Below are 24029 nucleotides of genomic sequence, written 5' to 3'. Positions count from 1 at the left end.
ATAAACCTACTCAACCAGGAGACCCCAAATTAAATGTATGGCCTCATATTGCATAGATAGACGAGGCAGCCAATAGCCTACTACTAAATTTATGCATCAAATGGTTCACTTGCATCTTGGAGATTGAGCCGAGCACTTGTCTCTATTGGTCTAGGAATAGGCTTATAGTCTTGATTACCAAAACATGTAAGCAATCTTTGTATGTACTTTAACTAAAACATTGTATACCATCATTATGCTATATAAATTGTATGCCCAAACACTAATGTAATGAGCCCAAATCAATTATCTCACATGACATATATAATTCAACCTTGAAGACTGAAACATTCTCCTTGTTAGGGCTTGTCAACATATAAAATGATAATCAAAAAATAATCTTTACTCCTCTTTACATAGAGGTTACTTTTAGTTGGACTGTTGTAAAAACTATTTACAACCAAGTATATATTTATCTTCTCATACCATGCTTTGGGAGCCTGTTTAAGATCATATAAAGATTTTCTTAACCTACATACTTTAGACTCACGTCCCTTCTCAAAACCACAAGATTGAGATATATAAACCTCCTGAGGTAAATCATCATTCAAGAAGGCACTCTTGATATCCAACTAATGTACATTCCAATTGTGATGCACTGTCAATGCAATAATACATCTGATTATAGAATTATAAGACGTGCATGCAAAGGTCTCATCATAACCTATGTCCTTCTCCTTAGCATAACCCTTTGCAACAAGCCTAGCCTTGTAGCGCTCATGTCACTACCATGAGCTTTATACTTAAGCCTATAAATCCACTTTGTACCAATGGCCTTTTATCATAAGGTAAATTTGCCAAATACCAAGTGTTATTTTTTAGGATTGAGTCATACTCATCTTGCATGGCCTGTATCCACCAATGATCCTTTTCATGTGCTTCCTCAAAGGAAACTTGTTCCTCTTCATTGTTATACTGGCAATGAGAGCATGAATCACAAAAGAATAAGATGCATGATGAGAATATGCATGCGTCCTGCTAGGCAAAGGAGCAATGTTTGCACCAGTACACTCTTGGACACCTAAATGAATGTCCTTTCCTCATCCACAATTGCCTCATGAAATTTGAGCTAATTTTCAGCCACCAGTATAGGTTGCTTTGTAGTATCTTTTTGCTATTTTTTACATAAAAGCATGGGCTTAACCGAGTTGTCAATAAAGACAACATCAAAATCTGTCTTATGGCCAAATGGTTGAGTTTATACCCTTTTCCTTTTGAGTTGTATCCCACAAAAATGCATTTTATTACCTTATTATCTAGCTTATTACATTGTTGCTTAGCCATAAGAGAATAAGAAAGATAACCAAAAACTTTCGAATGAGCCATAGAGGGCTTCATGACATTTCAAGCTTCATAAACGGGTAATTGTCTACAAGGTCTTGTGTTGGGTCATCTATTTAGCACATAAATGGCATGCATAACTACCTCTTACCAAAAAATGTGAGACAAATCTTGGCCTTTAACAATGCAACCTACCATCTCAATGGGAGATTTGTTCTTCCTCTCAGCCACACCATTTTGCTGATGTGTGTCAGGCACGATACATTGATGTTTTATGCCTCTTTCACCCGTATATGCATGAAAGTCCTTTGACATATACTTCCCCCCTTGATCTGTATGAAGGGTGCTAATTTTACATGCAGACGCATTTGTTAGCTCACAATGGAGTTGAGCTTACACACACACAATGTCAATGAAGAAGAACACAAGGGTGTAGAGTGTGAGAGAGAATGGCTAGCTCAAAGGAGAGAGAGATGCAACTCTCTGCAAAAGGAGAAAGTACAAATGAGCAGCAATCCTAAACAATGGTTGAGGTTTTTTATATACTAGCTAACCCTAAGGTGTCTATTCACACTTGGATGGCCATGGGAAAAAATCCAGTGGAATAAAGGTGCCCATGGCAAAAGTAAATGGCCTCACTATAGTACTACCATAAATATCTAACAAACCCCCCTTAGTACAAATGTGAGGTTTACAAAGATTGCAAATTTAGTCTCTAAAAGGGATGAGACCAAAAGATTTACAAAAGGCCTCAAACTTTTAATTGAAAAAATCTACCATATTGTCATGTGTACTGCAATAGATCAAATTGATCTCACCTGCATGAAGTCTCTCTCTAACATAGTGGTAGTGAACTTCAATGTGCTTAGTCCTTTCATGAAAGATATGATTCTTAGCTACTACTATTGCATTTTGATTATCAGTGAGAATTGGAGTAGGGGTGTTAAGGGATACAAAGATCCTCCATCAATCTTCTTAACTATATACATGTTGAGATTCAAGCTCGATGTCAGCTTGTGCCAATTGCACTATGTGCTGGCATGTTAGGTAGTAACATGTGTGAGACATAAATGACCATGTCTAGCTGGTCATAGTGTGTGGACAGTAGCTAGGGTTAGTTGTGTGTGGACACAACACATGTAGTGTGTTGTAGCTTATGGATTATGGCTTTATGCATTGTATGAGAAGGGACATGGCTTCCCTCTATGGTTAGGGTTTGACTAATACATTAGGGTTTGCTCCTGTGTGTGTCTCCTCTCCCTCTACCTATTTTTAATTATGGTATCAGAGCAGGTTGGTGCTCTCTATTAGGGTTTATGTGAGTGAGTGAGAGAAGAGGGAGAAGAATCTATGAAGAAAAGCTGTGGAGCTTGCCAGTGGAGCTGTGAAGCTTGGAGCACACCGATTTTCACCAAATCTGAGAACTTGGCCTACCGGTAAGGAATACTAAACATCCTTGAGCGGATTGCAGGTGCAAAAACACAAACAACATCAGATTCAAGTTGCCCAAAGCAAAGGAAAAATTTTTGTTTTGCAAGCTCTCCATTGAAGCTTGAGTGTGGTGAATGTATGAGGCAAATGGTTTCAAATCTGACAAAGAAAAAGAATCATGTATCTGGCAAATGGGAATGTGTTGGCAACTCATGTGCAAGCCCTATAATGAATTTGGAGCAAGTTTGATGCATTGGAGTGATTGAAAATTTACTGTTTTGAAGCCCTCACAAAAACAGAGAATAGAGGTCCATTTTTTATGCAATTGAAGCCAATCTTTTGCAAAAATCAACACATTGGTGGATTATGTGCATGCCTAGGAGTGTTGGGAACATTCATGTATCTTCAATAGCCACAATTAACTTTCCAAATCCCTCCTACAGCAGGCGGCGTAGCCTAAAGGCCAGAAACAGGGCAGAAATTGCATCACATAGCAAAGTGGAGGCCAAATTCAAGCTTGGTGATTGATTAACTTCAAAATTTTCTTAGAAATTTTGTGACACATAGAGGAGAAGGTTGCTATGTGGTTGGTTGGAGAAATTATGCATTTTGGAGCTAATTATGAGCTGATTAAACAGGCTATAAATAGTGATTAGTGAAAGAGAGGGTTATTAATTGACTAATTACTCTCTCAACTTTTACAATTGGTCTAATTCCTTTTACATGGAGTTAGTAGATATCATTGCTAAGCTAATGAATGCCCGGTCCCCCGATTTGGACAAGAATTAAAGAAACTAGAGCACTTTTCCTATTGGTTTTTACTAGTTTTTTTCAAAACAGAGAAGGGGATTTGATATTTTTGGTATGTATGCACCTTGGTTGGTGTTAATATGCAACATTGAGCTGTTTGGGTGTCAATGCAAGTTATCCACACTTGATTGAACCACTACATTGCAATTTGAAGCTTTGGAAAGTGCGCCAAAACAGGGTACTTTGGACTGCGTATGCCAATTCAATTTGAATGCAATCAATGTGACTTTCTACATCAACAGTGAAGTTCGTTGAGTACTTTGTTGTATCTTGAACACTTATTAGAGTGTGGTTGAGATGTGGAAGGCTCATTTACAGAATTGGACGTGTGCAGAAGTACATTTGCATTGAGCAAATATGTTAGACAACCCAGTCCAGATTGTGGGTGAGAAGTTGGATAGAAAGAACTTCCAGGCATGGAAGTATAGGATTAAAAGCTTTCTGAAAGAGAAAGGATTTCGGAACCTTGTTACACAGGTGCGGAGCCAGAGCCGGGTCTACCCGGACAACCCACACAACAACAAGTTGTAGTTGATAAACAATGGTCAGAGAGAGCATACAAAGTTTTGCATTACTTGTCTATATGTATCCGGATGCTATACTCATACATATACATGATGCTGAGAATCCCAAGGATGCATGGGATACATTGGTAAAGCTATTTGATACAGATACTAGTGCTCGTAAGTCTCAGTTGAGATAACAGATTCATAATGTGAAGCGGAAAGGAAGGAGTATTCATGATTATATACAAGAGATAAAGAAGTATGTAGATGCATTAGCAACTATCAATGCCCCCATGCCTAATGATGATTTAGTAGACATTGCTCGTAAGTCTCAGTTGAGATAACAGATTCATAATGTGAAGTGGAAAGGAAGGAGTATTCATGATTATATACAAGAGATAAAGAAGTATGTAGATGCATTGGCAACTATCAATGTCCCCATGCCTGATGATGATTTGGTAGACATTGCCTTGCGTGGTCTTGGTAAGGAGTACAAGTCTTTTGATACATCTATCTCTGTTCAAAGTACAGGTTTACGATATTTTGATGAGTTGAGGAAATCAAACTTAGTGACTCTTTTCATGATGCATCTACTAGCCACATGATGATACATCTATCTCTGTTCGAAGTACAGGTTTACGAGATTTTGATGAGTTGGTTTCACTCTTGCTTGTTGAGGAAATCAAACTCAGTGACTCTTTTCATGATGCATCTACTAGCCACATGATGATAATGGCAAGAATCAGGCTTTCAATTCACAAAGGGGATTTAGAGGCAGGGGGAGATTTGCATCACAAGGTTGTGGTAATGGTCGTGGATGGCAGGATAGGTCACCACAACAGAATTTTCAGCCTTCATATGGTGCTAGAGGTGGTCGTGGATATATACCTCAGAGAGGCAGAGGTAATCCTCGTGGAAGAGGATGTTGGCAAGGCCAACAAGCATTTATGCAAAATGTGGAATGCCATTACTGTAGCTTGGTCATATGACACGTGATTGTTACCGCAGCAAACAAAATGATTTGAGAGGGGGTAGAGCACAACATGGTGGAAATTATGTAAATGGTGGAAATTTTACATCAAGCAGTCATGATGGCAATGCAAATCACTTGTTTGCCTGAAACATGTCGTGGGATCTATGATGACAAATGGTGACAGTGTGATAACACTTGGTATATGGACTCTGGAGTATCAAACCATATGACTTGTCATGGCGAATGGTTTGAAAGTGTACCATTAGTCATGCACAATGGTGAAACAAAGTCTATGGCAGATGTCTTGTATGTGCCTTCTATTACAAAAATTTTGGCCTTAGTTGGTCAAATGGTTGAACAAGGTTTACAGGTTTGTTTCAACGAGCATGGTTGCTTCGTTGAGGATTTCAAAAATGGATGTAGAGTCATTGCCAAAGGCAAGAAAGAAGGCAGGTTATTTAAGTTGGATGCTAGGATTCATGAGTTGAAATTGGCCATATTCTCTAAAGGCCAAAATGTGGTACAGGACATTGACATGTGGCATAAAAGGATTGGACATATGAACATACAAAGGTTAAAGAACATGCAGGCAAGAGGCATTGTTGATGGGCTGCCTAGATTCAAGTATGATGGGAATATGCGATGGGAATATGCATGTCTGTGATACTTGTCAGTTTGGAAAGCAAGCAAGGTCGCCATTCCCTAAAGAAGGCAACATGAGTAGCGGGCCACTTGAGATAGTTCATAGTTATGTAGTCCTGCTCAAAACCCATCCATTAAAGGCAGCTTGTATTATGTGACATTCATTGATGATTTCAGTAGAATGACTTGGATTTACTTTCTCAGAGAGAAAAGTGAAGTGTTAGGAAAGTTTAAGGATTTCAAAGCTTTTGCAGAGAAGCAATATGGCTCTTGGATAAAATGTTTGAGGACAGATGGAGGTGGTGAATACACCTCACATGCTTTTGAGAATTTCTTGAGAAAGCATGGCATAAGAAGGCAACTAACTTGCAGGTACACACCTCAGCAAAATGGTGTTGTTGAGAGAGGAAAAATAGGGCAATGCTCAATGAAAAGAGCATGCCTGATTATTATTGGGCAGCAGAAGCATGTGCCACATCGGTGTATGTACTTAATAAGACACCCACAGCTGCCATACATGGAAGTACGCTAGAGATGCGTCTTACAGGTTTTAGGCCAGACATTGGATACCTCAAAGTGTTTGGTAGCATAGCTTATGTGCATGTGCCAGATGAGAGAAGGAAGAAGTTGGATCCTAAGGTAGAAAAGTGCGTTTTTGTTGGGTATGCACAGGATCGTAAGGCATATAAATGTTTCAATCCACATACTAGGCAAATGGTTATCTCACGAGATGTGGTGTTTGATGAACTTGCTAGTTGGTACAAGGCAAAGGATGAGGATGTCATTGATTCCGTTGATGATGATGTGCATGTGAACTTGCCACAAACAAGTTCTATTTCTATGTCTGGGCTAGCAAAGTCTGAGAGAGTAGCACTATACGTCCATGGTCAGGACACTTGAGACATGAGAGTGTGAGCATTGGGAGTAGTGTTGTGGATAAAGGGAAAAAGAAGGTTGAAGGAATTGGCATCATAGATTATGAGTCGTCAAGTTCTGAAAGTTTGGATGAGGAACTTGGCATACCAATTTTATGCACACCAGGTGCAAGGCAGGATAGATATGTGCCTCCACATGCTAGAGTGACACGTGTTCAGAGTGATCCGCATGCATTGCGGAGATCCCAAAGGGTCAGGTATCCAGTTTAACAGGTTAACATATCATGACTTTGCTATGCATTATGCATATATGACCTCTTTGGGTGAAGCATGTGGAACCTACATGCTATACAAAAGCTATTGGGAAGTATGTATGGGAGAAGGCAATGGATGTTGAGATGGACGCATTGGTCCATAAAACTTGGGATTTGGTTGCCTTACCACAAGGCAAAAATGTCATTGGTTGCCAATGAGTTTATAAGGTGAAATGCAAATCAGATGGTTCCATTGAGCACCATAAAGCGCGGTTGGTAGCTAAGGGTTATGATGTGCGCTCTTGCCGCACGTGTCGGAGCTAGGGACTTGCCAAGCACCGTGTGCGAGCCACGAATGGCTGCAAGCACACAATCAGGAAACCAGCAAGCTCAAAACAGGGAGCAATGTGTGTCACTCATCGCTCAGACTGCCGTCGTACAGGATTCTCGCGCCACGATGAAGAAGGAGCCGCCACCGCTGCTCTACCACCTTGCTGCTGTCGTGCCACCATGCAATGCTCAATCGCTACACACACACACTCTCTCTCTCTCTCTCTTTCTCTCTCTCTCTCTCTCTCTCACACACACACGCTGGAGAAGGAGATGGAGAAGATGAAGCAAGAGCACTCCTATTCAACACTCAGAGAATGAGAGGTTTTAGGTTACATTTGACTTTTATATGTGACCTGGCCGTTCACACATGGGCGCCCACACATGGCCATCGATCCTAACCCTTACCCTGATGAAATTCGAGGCGCGTCCCTCATCGGTGATCACCCAATCCCCTTACCCTTTGTAAACATGTGGTGTCGACAAGCCCTTGGTCCATGACTCAAAATACGTAAAATAATTATATGACGTAAAAAGTAATACGTCTCAATGTTTCTGATGTAGATTCCATCCTCGAAAGCTATGGTATGGTAAGCTTGACAGGGTTTGTTGTGGTAGACTGTATTTGGAAAACAGGGAAGTAAAGTGAAAGCATGCTTAGTCTTCAAAAGATATAGAGTGTATCAAAAATAAAATCAAGCATGTTAGACCACAATGGAAGTATGCCATGAAAATATGGTTTAAGAGGTCACATTAAGGAGCTAACGTAGCAAATTAACAGGAGTTTAAAATTATTGAAAGTAATTCAAGAGTTAGTAAGGTGTCGAAGGTTAATCAAGGTCTACACAGCTGGCCTAAGTAAAAGAAAATTACCAAACTTAATAAATAAACAGATGACCACAATGTGTCTATTCTAAGAACAAGCTAATCCCAAGAGCCTAAGGACACAAGAAATACCAAACTCATAGGAGTCTTTTGCCTTTATTTATTTTATGCTGTGATAATTTTTACAAACAAAAGCGACCTCCCTAAAGCAAAACTAGCATCGACCCTGGTGCCATGTTTACCACAAGGCCTTCTCTAGGAATCTACTAGCTCACCTTAGGTAAGGCTACCCCCTACCAACCCAGGGCATCGGTCTGGAGTGGAATACTCCTCGCCTACCAAGTGTCAATAGGGTGATAGGCCGACATGAAAGCACATAACAGACATACATTGCCATTTTTTGTAGGCCTTTCTTTTTATTTTTTATTTATCTCCTTGGATTTTTACTCCCAAATTATCATGCGTTCTTACATCCTTTCGACAAAGGGGTAGAAGCTATGTCTTAGAGGTCAACACACACGGCCAGGTTGTTCAAGCATTAAGATGGTTTTAACCCTAGACCTAAGACAACCAGATTCCAAGGTTAACTAAAGACATCATGTATTCCCAAGAATATCTAAAATAAGGTTAAACTCAATTAATGATTTACACTAATACCTTATGCAACTTCAAAAACTAAGTAGTGCTTGACAAATTCCATGTGGTCATGCATTATAGTTCATGCAATTAATTGAACAGTAAAAATGAAAGAGAGTGGGCATGGAAGAATTACACCTGTATTTTGGAGATCTCCTTGATTCGATGAGAAATGCCCGTAATTTGATGTACATATCCATGTATGAACATTGCGGCGGCAGTCCCAGGACTATGAAAGTGAACCCACCTTAAACTTTTCAACTTGTACAATTAACTAACAAGCACTATACTTCGAGAGGCACATCAGTGGGGAAAAAAATAAGGACTTGTTTAAGGACACAAAACTAGAAACAACTTGAAAACACTAACCTACCTACCAGTCACCACACTAATACTGAGGATCAAGGTAAGAGGATGTTGTAGAGTTCTGACTGTAGCCCTAAGGCTAAGCCTCTATCCGCATCATCCAAATAAATAAAATCAGTCTCGGTAGTGCCATGAGTCTCATCCATCCATTCATCTCGTCAGATATATCTTCTTCGTCCTCCCATCCACATAGACTCGTTAGGAATGTAACTATGCGAGGATAGTCATCCTGTGGAAAAGTAAGGACTTTAATTATAGGATAGCACATGTGAAATATCTGAGAAAGGTACAGATGATACCTCTCACCAAAGGTGGGAGTGGATGAAGTGTGTGATGCTCGTGCATCTGCCATATCTGCAAACACAGATATAGCATCAGTAGGTTCATGAAGACAGGCCAATCTTGTTTCTAATTGTGTGCGGATAACTCTCCTCTCAATGTGCTCTTGCTCTTTTTACTATTTTTCTTTTCTTTTCTTTTCTTGCTCTTTTTACTATTTTTCTTTTCTTTTCTTTTCTTTTTTGTGTATGAAGCCATATATATACATTCCCTTAAATTTGGGAGTTACATGGTCAGGGGAGAAGGTTAGGGAGGAAGCAATAGAATGTCAAACGTGAGTACATGCTCCCCCCTTCCTTGGGTAGATCTGTTTTTTGCAATGATGTTGTAGCCCCTTGGAACCAATTTGTCCAATGGGTTATAGGTGGTGATGTGGGCAAATAGCTTTTTATGACCCTTGTGGCCACATCAAGTTGCAGAGATGGTAGTGTACGCTCCCATGATGAACGGAGGATATGGCTTCCGAGAGGATACATTTACAAGGGGAGACGTAGACTCATTGGTTTCTTGGTGGGTATTGACAAGGGTAGGTGTAGAGCGTGCAGAAACTCCTATATCAACGTGTGAACGGCATGAGGAGCTAGAAGCTTCCTGTGTCTCCCCCCTTCCTGAGCTAGGTGGTATTGATCGATATTGTTTGGGAATCCAAACTAGCTATGGAAGAAGAGGTGTGAAGTACTCCGTTACCTTTCCCTTACCACGGTCTTGAATTGTCATTGGGGTGGCAACATTTGGCTTACAAGATTTTACAGACAATGCAGAGGAATTCAACTTATGTTTAGGGACCCAAATCTGGTCATTCCCTTCATAGTACCCTTGGGCTGCTAATAGTATTTTAGGAATCCAACGTGATGTTACCTTGCCTTTTCTAGGGCGAGTAGCTGCTTTCCTACTACGAGGCTTCTTGTCTGAATGAGATTGAGCAGTAGAGGTACCGTTAACGAAGCTTTTGGGACCCATTTGTATGTACTCTTCGGTAAAGTAAGCGGAGCCTTGGGGACCACACTGCCTGTCTCCACTCTTGGCGTTGAAGCGTTAGAGGGGTGGCAAACAATCAAAGATGGTGTAGCCACTTGACTATGATTTTTCCTTATCTAGCGTTTTGTCCAGAGTTGATGGCTTAGGTGTGAGACCCTGAGTGGTCAGGCTGAGAGCTGGTTCTTGCGTTGTAACTCGCCTGGTTGCCCAATCAATATTGCACTTGCACCCTAAGTTTACAGTTCCCTCCATGGTACCAGACAGGCATAACCAAAAAGCTTTGAACCACAGTCTCCTTGGTGGCTAACATCCATTTGCACCCTAAGTTTACAGTTCCCTCCATGGTACCAGACAGGCATAACCAAAAGCTTTGAACCACAGTCTCCTTGTCATAGGCAACAGGAGTGTGCAGAATTCCCGAGACAATGGTTTTCTTCTTATTGATACCCTTAACTTGGATGGTACTCTTGGATAAGGGTGGTTTTCTAAGTTGACACCACACTCCGTATGACAGCAAATTGTGTTGAGCTCCCGTATCCAATAATGCATTATATAGCACCTTCCCGTTAAGGACTCTGTAGCTCAATTGGGTATCGTAGAGGCGGGTCAGATTCTAGTGAATCCTCTCCTCGAAAAATGCTTGTGTAATCCCCAAGTTGGCCTCTCGTTGGCGCCTAACACGCTGCTGACATTCTTTAGCTTCAACTCTCGCTTGTATCTTCTTAAGCTCAGCCTGTTCTTTAGCTGCCTTCTTCTGATGGATTGCATGTAATTCATGTTGGCTTAGGGAGTCATAGTATCTTTTGAATTTACTCCCATTGAGGAATCCAACGGTTTCAACTCCGTCGAGAGTCTCCACTCGGATGGTACCTTGCGGGGTAATTTCACATACTCTGTATGGTCCCTTACCAGCATATTTTAGCTTCTTCTTTTCGTAACGCACTCCATACATGAGGACTTTATCCCCAACTTTGATGTCCTTGTTTTTCAGGTGGCGATCAAACCATTTCTTCCTTCCATCCTCCTCTACAAGGGCATTGTACACTGCCAATTATCTTTCTTCGTCTAACCGCTCAAGAATATACAAATGCTCTACTAAGGGATTACCATCCCAGCCCTCTTGAGTAGCATCACACGAAGACTAGGAATGACAAACTCCCATAGCATGACTGCTTCTTGGCCATATACCATCTTGAATGGTGTGCAATTAATAGCCACTTTGTACGTAGTACGATAGGCCCATAAAGCTGACGTAAGCTTTAGATCCCAATCCGTGCGATGAGCCTCAACTGTCTTTGTCACGAATAGCCACTTTGTACGCAGTACGATAGGCCCATAAAGCTGACGTAAGCTTTAGATCCCAATCCGTGCGATGAGCCTCAACTGTCTTCGTCAAGAATAGAGATTAAGGTCTTGTTGGTACTCTCGGCTTGGCCATTCGCTTTGCGGATAATAAGGAGTAGATTTATAATGGGATATCATAAAATTTGTTGTGAGCTCCTTAATCACTTCATTTATAAAATGCGTAGTACCATTGTCGCTCACAAGTTCAAAAGGACAACCGAAGTGTGTGTTATATTTTCAAAGATGAACTTGGCCGTTGTCCTCGCATTTGCCTTACGTATCACTTTTACTTCAGCCCATTTGGTCACATAGCCAGTGGCCACCACAATAATATAGCGAGATTGTGTATTACGGGCAGCTGGGCTAATTGGACCTACAAAGTCTAAACCCCACTTTTCAAACGGTTGGTTTACTTTAATTGGATATGTAGGGGCATATGATCTTTGTGCTGGGGTTTCTTGTAGCGTTGGCATTCATCACACCATCACAACCCTTCACAAAAAGTGATGCATCTTGGAACATAGTGGGCCACCAATACCCTGATCGTAATATCTTTCACGCAGTTAAGTCTCATGAAAAGTGACCACCGGCTACGCCCATATGTGCCTCTTGCTTCTTCCATCTTGGTGAGGTCTTGAGCAATAAAAATTGGTTTAGACTCCTCACCTGGATCTACTAGTCCTATCTCCTTAACTACCACCGGGCCATCATAGACACCGCTACTCCCATTGGTAGGCGTTCGTTGGGCTTTTGTGTAGACGACTTTACGTTCCCCGTGGTAAAAGATTTGAAATGCTTGGGTGCGGGGTGTTAGTCTATCGGTTCTTGTTGTGCCATGCTTTTTCCTTTAAATTTCGCTTCCTTTTGTTGCTGAGCTAACTCTCGGTTTTGATGCCTTCTCGCAGTACGACTTAGTTTCGGCTTCTCTTCGATTAATTGGGCGATGTCATGAGGTTGCGGACTACACCACGTGACACTTTGGAGGTATTCTCCCCAATTATCCAACACTAACTTTCGATGAGCGTCATATGCTCCTACATAACTAAGCCATTCTGCAGTGGATCTCTCTTTGTTTATTCTAGCTCGTACATTACCTCGATAGCATTGTCGCTTATGTCTCGTCTTCTTCTTACCTAGTTTCTGATTTTTGTTTATATCAGATTCAAACTCACTTGATCGATCTTCACTTGTGTCCCCCTCACTCTCGCATGAACTGCAAGAGGTTACTGTCCTAGGCCTTGAGCACGTGGCTTCCACACTTGGGTGAATATTCAATTCATCCTATCAGATTCAGAGTCAGTTTCTTCTTGAGATTCAGACTCGGAGTCACATCGGTCAGAGTCTTCGCTACTTTCAGTGTCAAGGGAGTTTGCCACTTTCTTGCCATCAGAAGTCAAGTGCATAACACCTATCATGTTTACTGGCACTAATGGTGACATATCTTGCCCCTCATGTGTTACCCAACTTGTGCCTCTATTTCCCCGTGTCTATGGTTGCCGCCAGGTGTACCCAATCTATGTTATCTAACTCAATCATGCCCGGTAGGACATCCATAATATAAGGAGAATCTTCCCCATCATCGATCTCTTTTTTGCATGTATAGCAATACTTTAATGGGGCTAAGTGAATAGTGGTATCCGATCGATTATCAATGATAACCTTGCTTCCTAAAGGATGCGCGTGACCATTCTCAAGATCGACTCGAATGATATGATAGAGTCCTGGAATTGTAAGTAGACATGGTTTTTCGACCAGTCATGCAGCATTTGTGCTTCCATCATGAAAGGACGTCCTAAGATAATTTGATATGACATAGGATGCTCAGAGAAATCCATTACAAAATGAAGGTATGCCTTACCTTGTATCCCAGAACCTTGATCTTAAGGTCCCTTAGCATTCCAATAGGTTTAGCTATAGTTCCGTTTACCATCTTAACCACTATGTTTGTGACTTCTAGGTGAGGTCTTCCCATATATTCCCAGCAATTTTTAGTCACAATGCTCACTCCAGCACCACCATCAAGGATGCCCTTTAGAGTTAATCCCTTGGTAGTAATGGGGAGGGTTGCATTAGATTCATCACCTTCAAAGTATTGTCCCAACTTGTTAACAGGTATTTCAACGACCGAGTCTTCATCTAGGTGGCTGTAGATCCAAATGTTCCTCCACATCTTGAAGCGTGTCAAGTCTATCCATATTTGCAAATTGTGGTAACCCCACCTTCAGTTCTCCATTGAGAAACACCCAAAAAGCTAAGAATAGCTCTCAGGATCTCTGTATAACCTGGATATGATCGTGGTTCTGATTTCAGAGGTTAGAAATCCATTAGTTTGGACACATCTTTTTGAGATATTGGCCCTTGACTAGGGATTGGTGAAGATGGGATCACTTCCTCTTCAATGGGGTCAGGGATTGGTGAAGATGGGATCACTTCCTCTTCGATGGGGTCAGGCATTCCCTCACTAAACATTATTTCAAGCAAGAAGGGTGTTTGCCCACTTCCTGATGTCCTATCCTCACTTTTTTCCCAAATGATACTAGGTATAGCTAACGGTTTATGGCTCCTGTGAGGCTGAACTTGTGTAGGAAACACTGTGTCTGGGATCTTGATTTTTCTAGGTTTTGGCTCCAGTTCTCTTTGTGTTTCTTCCACCAAACCCATTAAGTGTTGCACTCGTTCAATCTCCTCCACTAGGTTTGGGTAAGTCCCAATCTTTTTCTTGAGGGTTTTTGGCCCACGTGGCTTGTCTTTGAGAGTCTCATTAGTGTTTGGGCCGAGAGGGCATTAGCTGACTTGGTTGTGGGACAGGAGGAGTTTCCTTTTGTTTCCCCCGATTTATGTCTTTGCTTGGTTCTCCTTTCGTTGCGCTCCCGAGTGGGTTTCTCCCTTAAAGTAGTGGCTTTGGTCTCCATGGTTTCTATTGAATCAGAATCATCTTCAGGATCATTCATATACACAGGGTCATCTGTACCTGTATTAGTCTTTGAACTAGGTTTGGAGCTTGTGGCATTAAGCGATCTCTTCCATCGCATTTTCTTTTTCTTTGCTCGAGCAATTGATGCAGTATCCCTCTCTTCAAGAATGTAGTTTTGATTTTGAAGCATTGACCATGTGACTACATTTGCGGGTACAACAGGTGTGGTTCCTAGTGCCTCATTGGTGACCTCAACCAAATTCAATGGTGTAATCTTGGTGCACTTGGATTATGTGGACATTGAGCAATCAAATGATCTATGCCACAACGATTACATGTAAATACTGGCATTCCCAACGTGCTTTCTTGATTTGGTTACATTTGAGTAGCGATCTTCTGTAGCCTATTAGAGCACTCCGCTACACGATGCGGTCCACCACAATCGTAGCATTGAAGAGGTGGTCTCCTGGCAAAGGTATTAAGGTTTTGCCCTCTTGTGGTGGTGGCGAGAGCAGCCACTTGATATACAGGCTTGACTTGCCCGAAATGATCCTCCGTGTAATACTGGGGAGTCATTTCAAACGCATCAATCCCATATGGAACAGTGGGGTCTATATCCTCTTCATAATCCCCACATGCACTATGTGACTCACAACCCATCTGGTTTATAGGGGTAACCCTTGGATGTGGAGGTTGTGGTCGTAGCACTGGCGATGGTAACAGCACACAGACTGGACTAAATTTGGGTTCCTTGGAACTATGTGTTGTGACGGTTGCTTGACAGGTGGTGCAGGCATCAGTGCAGGTACTTGAGGTGTGTTTGACCAGGCTAGTGGTGCCTAATTTGCTAACATACGCTTAAGTACTAGGCAATCCTTAGATTGATGGCCATACTTACCACATGTATTGCAGGTCCCATTGAATTTAACTCTGAATGTGAGACATTCACCCGTGCTATGTGGTCCTAAACAAACCGAACACCATTGTTACTCTCTTCTTGGGTACATATGGCTATTTTGAGGAGCTTGATTACCCCTAAAGTATTCTTGGAGAGCCTTAGTAAGGTCAGCTATAAACATTTCGGATATCTTGGGCTCCTTGGCAATAGGTTTTACAGTCATTGGCTCGTGCCCAGATACTTGCGAACTAACAGACTTTGTCTCCGAAGATACCTTTTTATTTGCAATCATCAAGTTGTCTTCTAACTAGATTGCATTGGCAGTGATGACTGCTTCCCACGTCATAAGACCTCTAATGACTAGGCCATTGTATATCTCCTCATGGGCGCAATCCTCGGATGAATCTATCAACAAGAAGTTGGTTGTTATTGAAGCGCTCATCGCGGGAGTACATCGAGAATTTAGATGCTTTAGGCGACTAATAAAGTCTCTCACTGACTCTCCTTCCTCGCATTCAGCTTTTTGGAGTTGAGATGCTACACCCAAAAGCACACCCTCACGTATGTATTCTTTCAAGAACAATCTCTTGAGAGTGGGATAGTGAGTACGCTCTTCAACCCTTAAAGTTTGATACCAATCTCCGGCTTTTCCACTCAAGGTTAAGCCTAAGGCTTTTGAGAAATATCCCATCTAAACTTGGCGTGCCAAAAGGTTCTCTCGAAGTGGACGCAATGTCACTTCTTGTGGTTTGACTTCTAGGGGCCTCTACTTTAGGAAGAGTGTCAGAAGGTGGTAGCTCAGTAGGGCCTTCATTAAATGAGGTGGGTAGAATATCCACATGGACACTCTTTGGGAGGGCAAGGTCTACATGTGAATGGCGAATCTACTTCCCCACCTCCTTCGTTTACTTCACTTGTCGCAAGTTCGGAGCGCGTAGCTCTACTAAAAGTCTCTATTAAATGACTAAACATGCTAGATCCGGGTTGTGGGGCCCAAACTGGCATGTTTTGGCTTGCTTCCTCAGAGTTCTGGATAGGATGCCCTTCTATGACTTCAAAGTCAGAGGACGAGTCACTAGCCGCTATTCGTGGATCTTGGATTGCACTTCCTTGGGTTCCAACAACTGAAGGCCAAGATGCTAACGTGGAGGGATAGTGTGAGCCTCCGTAAACTAAAATGCTTTCTAGTTGCTCAGACTCTAGCACCCAACCAGAGCATAGATGCATGTGACGTGGGTATCCTACGGGCGTTGGTAACTACTGGTTTCTTAGGTGTTTTGCACCCCGTTTTTACTTGTTTTTGTCTTGTTTTCAACCTGTTTTACCCCCTTCCTTATGGTCAAAACTAGACTAAGACGTGTGATAGCTCAAGACGAGCGTATCGCTCAAGGGGTCCTAGCGTGCTTTACAACACAATGTTCGCCTATCCGGAGCTCCCGTGGCCCTCAGAACACTCTATTTGTGCCTAGGTGTGAGGCTTAAATAAGAAAGTCCAAGGGTACATGTGGGGGAAAAGGTGAAGGCTTTGTCCCACATGCCCACTCCACTCCTTGGGGGGGTAGAATATATATAGAGCTTCACTCCCCTCCTTAAGCTTTCACTTGAGAGAAAGCTATGGAGGCTCACTCTCCTATATATATATATATATATATATATATATATATATATATATATATATATATATATATATATATATATATATATATATATCAAAAGACCGAGGGGGTTTTTTCTTTTTCAATTTTTTTTTCAATACAAAACTTCTTTCCAAGCGGGTTGGGTTGATTTAATTTTTTTTTAAAAAATATTTGATTTATTTGATTTTTTTTACTTAAAGAATATTTTTAGAGAAAAATAGCTCATGTTGTGCACCTAGGGGGGTTGGCCGCTTGCCGTCTCGCCGTGATGCCCTCTGCGATTGCCAACACAGCAGCACAGCGTGCAGGAGCTCTTCTGCCCTCTGTCTACACGTGCACATGCACGCACTAAGACTAACAACTTACTGCTCTAACAGCTAACACACAAAACTGAAATGTGCAAAAAATGAAGAAAATAGAACTAAAAAATGACTGAAGAATAGTAGCAAACACCTCTCTTTGCCTTTCCTGCAGGATAAAATAGACTTCAAACAGCAGCCCGCCGAGCTGCATCTAGAGCTTGGTGCAGGAAAATTTTCCGGCAGCGACGCCAAAAATGTGCGCTCTTGCCACACGTGTCGGAGCTGGGGACTTGCCAAGCACTGTGTGCGAGCCACAAATGGCTGCAAGCACACAACCAGGAAACCAGCAAGCTCAAAATAGGGGTGTGTCACTCACTGCTCAGACCGCCGTCGTCGTGAAGGATTCTCGCGCCGCGCGATGAAGGAGCCGCCGTCGCCGCTCTACCACCTCGTCGCCACCGTGCCGCCACGCAATGCTCGATCGCTACTCTCTCTCTCTCTCTCTCTCTCTCTCTCTCACACACACACACACACACACACACACGCTAGAGAAGGAGATGGAGAAGATGAAGCAAGAGCACTCCTTCTATTCAACACTCACAGAGAATGAGAGGTTTTAGGTTACATTTGACTTTTATATGTGACCTGGCTGTTCACACATGGGTGCCCACACATGGCCGGTCGATCCTAACCCTTATCCTGATGAAATTCGAGGTACGCCTCTCATCAGCGATCACCCAATCCCCTTACCCTTTACATGTGGTGCTGACAAGCCCGGCCCATGACTCAGAAGATGTAAAATAATTATATGACGTAAAAAGTAATACGTCTCAATGTCCGTCATAGGTTAACATATGCATAAGCCCAAGGCTTGGACTATGATGAAACATTTAGTCCAGTTGCAAAGATGGGATTAGTGAGAGCAATCATTGTTATGGCTACAGCAAACGGTTGGAAAATGCATCAAATGGATGTGAAAAATGCATTTCTAAATGATGATTTACAAGAGGAAGTTTATATGGCACAGCCAGAAGGATATGTACACGCGAGGTACCCCACTCATGTATGCAAATTAAAGAAACCATTATATGGTTTGAAGCAAGCACCTCGTGCTTGGAGTGATAAGATAAGTCGATATCTTATCTCCCTTGGATTTCAGGTTTCTTCAGCAGATTCTTCACTCTATTTGAAGAAAACAGATCATGGGATTGTCTTGCTTGTCATCTATGTGGATGACTTGATTGTCACAGGAGATCATGCTACTACAGATGTTATGCATGTCAAGAAGGCATTGAGTGAGCAGTTTGATATGAAAGACTTGGGTGAATTGAGAAATTTTCTTGGGATTGAAGTGATCAAAGACCATGCAGGGACATGGGTAGTGCAATGCCAAAATGCATTGGGATATATTGGCAAAATATGGGATCACAGGGTGTAAGCCAATGAGTACACCTTTGGAGCAGAATGTGAAGCTACGGGGTCTAATTTTGGTGAGAAGAGTTGAATGATCCATCTATGTATAGAAAGATGGCTGGCAGTCTTATTTACTTGACTATCACACGACCAGATCTTAGTTATGCTGTGGGGCTAGTAAGCCAATTTATGCAAAGCCTCAGAAAACCTCATTTGGATGCAGTGAGACGCATTATACGCTATGTAAAGACCACTGCACATTATGGTCTTCTTTATGAGCATAGTAAAGGCTTGGATGTACATGGCTACACAGACACAAATTGGGCAGGTAGCTCGTATGACAGGAGGTCTACTAGTGGTTATGCCTTTACATTTGGAAGTGCACTGGTGAATTGGAGCAGTAAGAAGCAACCTACTATTGCTTTATCTAGTACTACAGAGGCTGAATACAGGGGTGCAGCCATTGCTACATGTGAAGGAGTATGGTTAAAGAGTCTCTCGGCTGATTTGGGTGAGCCTATTGATGGCAAGGTTGTCATTCATTGTGACAACATGAGCAACATACAGTTGGCCAAGAATCCAATTTTTCACACGCGGACCAAACACATAGAGGTCCACTATCATTTTGTCAGAGAGAAAGTGTTGGATGGTACACAGAGGATTTACAGTGGCCGACATCTTTGCAAAGCCACTTAGCAGGGAGAAGTTTGAGTGCTTGTGTACTATGTTGGGAGTACATGGGATGAGCTTGAGGGGGAGTGTTGAGAGCTTTGATAGCCCAAGCTCATTTACATCTTCATCTATGGCAGTACATCATGAGCTTGAGAGGGGCTATTGAGATTCAAGCTCGATGTCAGCTTGTGCCAGTTACACTATGTGCTGGCATGTTAGGTAGTAACATGTGTGAGACATAAATGATCGCGTCCAACTGGTCATAGTGTGTGGACAGTAGCTAGGGTTAGCTGTGTGTGGACACAACACATGTAGTGTGTTGTAGCTTATGGATTATGGCTTTATGCATTGTGTGAGAAGGGACATGGCTTCCCTATATGGTTAGGGTTTGACTAATACATTAGGGTTTGCTCCTATGTGTGTGTCTCCTCTCCCTCTACCTGTTTTTCATCAATACATTTAACTATCATAGTGAATGCTGCTCTATATTTAGCTTTTACCATAGTAAGTTGCATCTTGCTTAGCCAAGAGATGTATGAGTTGCCAAGAAAGAAGATGTAACTAGATGTGGACTGTCATGTATCATAATCACCTATCGAATCGAAATTAGAGAAGGCCTATAGTTCCTTTGCATAGAACAATCCAAGGTATTGAGTACCTTATAAGTATTTAAAGATACATTTAACTGCCTGCCAATGCTTAGTGCCTACGCGCAGTGCACAAACTTTGAAAGCTGTGACATACCAAACTAAATATCTAGCCATGATTTGCACAAACATATAAGGCATCCAACAGCTTGATCGTAAGTGCTTATGTTGAATGGTTTTCCGGGATCCTATAGACTAAGCTTTACACTAGGCTTTGTTGGTGTAGAGATTAGTTTGTAACTTTCTATGTTGAACCTTTTGAGCAGTGCCTTGACGCACTCGGATGATTTAATGACTATACCATCATCTTGCTATATAAATTGTATACACATGTAGTACCAAGATCTGACATTTCAAAATTTGAGGTAAGGTTAGCCTTAAAGGTTGTGATCAAATCCTCATTCATGCCAATCAACAGCATGTCATCTACATAGAGACAAAATAACAAGAAGTAAATCTTGCTTGTTCTTTTTGGCATATAAAGTGCAATCCTTGTCCAATCAAATATGTGTACAAAGCCCTGGGGGCTTGTTTCAAACCATATAAAGCTTTCTTAAGCTGACATGCCTTTTGTTCTTGACTGGATTGGGAAAATCTATTTGATTGACTCACATAAAGTTCTTCCTGTAAGTCACCATTCAAGAATGTTGTTTTGAGTGCAATTGGTGCAATTTCCATCCATGGTGGATAGCCAAAGCAGTAATAAATCTAATAGTGGTCAAATGGAAAGCGGAGGCATTTTCTCATAGAAAACGCTATCAATAGGTTGAAGAACAAAGGAGAAAGGGAGGGATCCTAGAGGAAGATTGCCAATGAGATGCAAGGTATCATTAGAAGAGTGGGTAAACTGAGAGCCCTGCAGAGAAGACATGAAAGGAAACACTGGGGGGGCTTATTAGAAACTTTACAAATGAAGAGACGGAAGGGAAAGTTATCTAGGGGGAGATTGATCAGTATGTAGAATGTGAGGAACACCTAAGGATAGAAGATGATAAGCTAGCTAAGGAAAGAGAAAGAGGGAACATGTGGGCTTTATTCAGTAATAGTAGAAAACCAGCTAGATATTTGTTTGGGTTAACCAAAGATAGTGGGAGCAAGGAATTACATGGTCAAGTTAGTGATAAGAGAGGTCAAGAACTAATAGACATCCATCAAATTGCTTCAAAATGGGTAGACTTATCAGGCAACACACAAGCCTTAAGGAGGATGTTTCACAAGATAGATTTCAGGCAAAAACTGAGCTGCTAGCTCTGGTCAATAAAGGCATACCAAGTGATAGAGCCAAGTGGTTGGAGAGGGATATTGGGATGGATGAATGTTGGGAGGCATTGTAAAAGTAGGACTAGATTTGGTTAAGAAAGGCATACCAAGTGATAGAGCCAGGTGGTTGGAGAGGGATATTGAGAGGGATTAATGATGGGAGGCATTCCAAAAGATGGGTAAAGAGAAGTCTCCTAGATGGGATGGACTATCGGTAGAATTCTTTATTGCCTTTTGGGTTCTCCTAAAGAAGGATATGGTACACTTCAAAAAGCTTTTGCCAAACAGGAAGAATGGACAATGACCTAAGGGAGGGAATGATCAAATTGATACCTAAACACTAAAAATATGTTGATCTTTGGTAAAGTAGCTAATCAGGGGATAGATGTGATAGAAATGATGTCCAAATGTGTACATTATTGCTAGTTTATATATCATACTAATATGTTGAATAGTAATACATTTATTGAGGCAGTCCTGGCTCTACAGAGAGGGATTAGATGATATAGAGATACTCATTCAAGAACCTAGAAGCTCATACTTATGATGGGGAATAATATAGCATAAGTAGTTATGATATGGCACATCAAAATGGACAATTAAAAGATCACCACATGCCATCTTCATAGGATTTGACTATAAAAGCCTCATGGTATGTCAGAGATTGATGTTGGATAGGAGACTAGATGCATCAATTGAATGGATGGTTAACATGTACTATCAACCTGATGAGATATTTCCACATACTAGGAATTCCTAGTAATGGATGGCTTGCTGAAGGCCTATACTTGGAAGGATGTGAGGGCCAAGAATCCCAAATTTGGGCCCAAAGCTCAGAAATGGTATTTGAAAGAGAAGCAGCCTGTGGACATCTTCATGGTATTAATTGAAAACCATGTGGGGAAAAGGCTAGTGGTTAAGATTTGGGCCAAGGGAGACTATTATGAGGAGCAAACTCCGAAGGGTTTTACTTCAGAAATTCTACCGATCACATGGATGCAGGTGAGTTTTCATTTTGTATGGGGAGAATCCTCATTTGTGTGAGGATGAGAGGGGGGACCTGGTATGCGAGTTGCTAAGCAGAGACTGGAACTACTAGGGTTCAGTGGTTTTGTTTGTGAAGGGCAGTTTTTGTATAAATATATACGTATGATTGTCCCCCCCCAAAAAAAAAGAGGCAGTCCACATTGAACGTGTGAGGCCCGGATCACCTCTTGGCCGTCCGCCTTTGGTGAAGCGAGCACGGCCGTCTCGTAGTTAGGGTTTCCAGAGAATAAAGCAAACCCTTTCGGCTTGCTCTGCTAGATGCGGAGACTGTGGGGTGGGTGGATGATGCGTCTTTTCCTAAGTTAACTCAGCGGTGGCTTATGCACGCTCCGTCGTGTACATGAGCTACAAACACTTGAATCTACTGACACTACCCGTTCGTTGTACATGGCCTGCAGGTTCCCTTCTGGGCGGCTGGGCAGAGATGCTGCCCGCCTACTTGGCTGCATCTCAATCAGCTGTCCTACAGTAAGAACATGGGGGTGTTGTGGGAGGCTTGAATCCATCCAAGAGGCGCGCCGTTCTGTGGCCCCTTGGTGCCTCCCCGCCTGCCACACTTTCGGTTCTCTTGTTATGTCTCTACTCCATAAAGCAGTACGAAACGACTAGTTATTGTCTCGCAGGGCAGGCGTTTTGTGGGTGTATTGCAGCCTTGCTATGGAGCCTATACAGAGTCGCTAACTCTGTCCAAGAACCCTTTCCAACAAATTGACAGTATAGCGAAGTGCTTGCGGGAATGGTAGGTTATATGCATACTCAGTCGTAGGAATCCGAATGGTGTTGAGCCATACAATGGTTTTTAGGTTTTCATTTCTTATGGTTTTTTTTTTTACTGCCTAGTGAAGTGATTTCTTTTCATGGTTAGGTTCGTCTATGTCTGTTGTTTTGGGTGGAAGAAAGGTGTATACTGCTCGTCTCTCATATGCAGTCTTATGCCTCCTCTACACATTGAATTTGAACAACTGATAGCACGTCGTTTTCTCATATATCGCCTTCCATTTAAAACCTTCATAGGTAAATCTCTCTAGTATGTGAAGTATACTGTAGATTATGTTGTAATAGGGAACTATCATTTTGTGAGCTTTTTTTAAGTCCACATGAACTATTCATTTTTTGGAATATAATGACAATTGGTGATATTCAATAGGTATGTTGGATTCCAGTGCAATAAGGTGTATAACACACGTGATACTTGTGGAGGGAGTGTGGAGTTTTGCATGTAGTACAGAAGATAGGATTAAGCAAAATTAAATTAAAAAAATTATATTAAGAAATAAGAAAAAATTTGTCAAATTTCACCAAGAAAGATATGTGATGGTGACATTTATGTTAGGGAATCAAAACTCAGTGCTTCTCTCTCTTAATGTAATTCTTTAGACCAGAGTGAGAAATCTCCTATATTAAAATTGTTGTTTGTAAAGTGTATATTTCTTAGGTGATAGAGCTATCTAGCATGTGTTTCGAACATGATGTATGTGATGGAATTCTAGTTTGCTTAGGTTCTCTTGATGATGATGTGTTTCAACTTAGTTAGCTTGTCTATATACTTATGATGTTACTCATTCTCATGTTAATGTTATCTTTTTCTCTCTTTATTACTTAAACTAGCA

At 41.7% G+C, this 24029-nt stretch overlaps 1 long non-coding RNA gene across 1 annotated transcript; it reads left to right on the top strand.

Annotated features, from left to right (window-relative positions):
* The first annotated feature begins 22559 nt into the window (after positions 1–22559).
* On the top strand, positions 22560–23558 carry LOC147610715 (uncharacterized). The gene is made up of 2 exons (XR_015263866.1): positions 22560–23158; positions 23285–23558. It is a non-coding gene; the product is annotated as an uncharacterized LOC147610715 (long non-coding RNA).
* Positions 23559–24029: the final 471 nt, after the last annotated feature.

Source organism: Cibotium barometz, chromosome 48 (assembly GCF_041138505.1).
Source record: "Cibotium barometz isolate CiBa-2024 chromosome 48, ASM4113850v1, whole genome shotgun sequence".
Lineage (NCBI taxonomy): Eukaryota > Viridiplantae > Streptophyta > Polypodiopsida > Cyatheales > Cibotiaceae > Cibotium > Cibotium barometz.
Note: the sequence above shows the minus strand (reverse complement) of the source record. Positions and strands in the feature narration are given on the sequence as shown.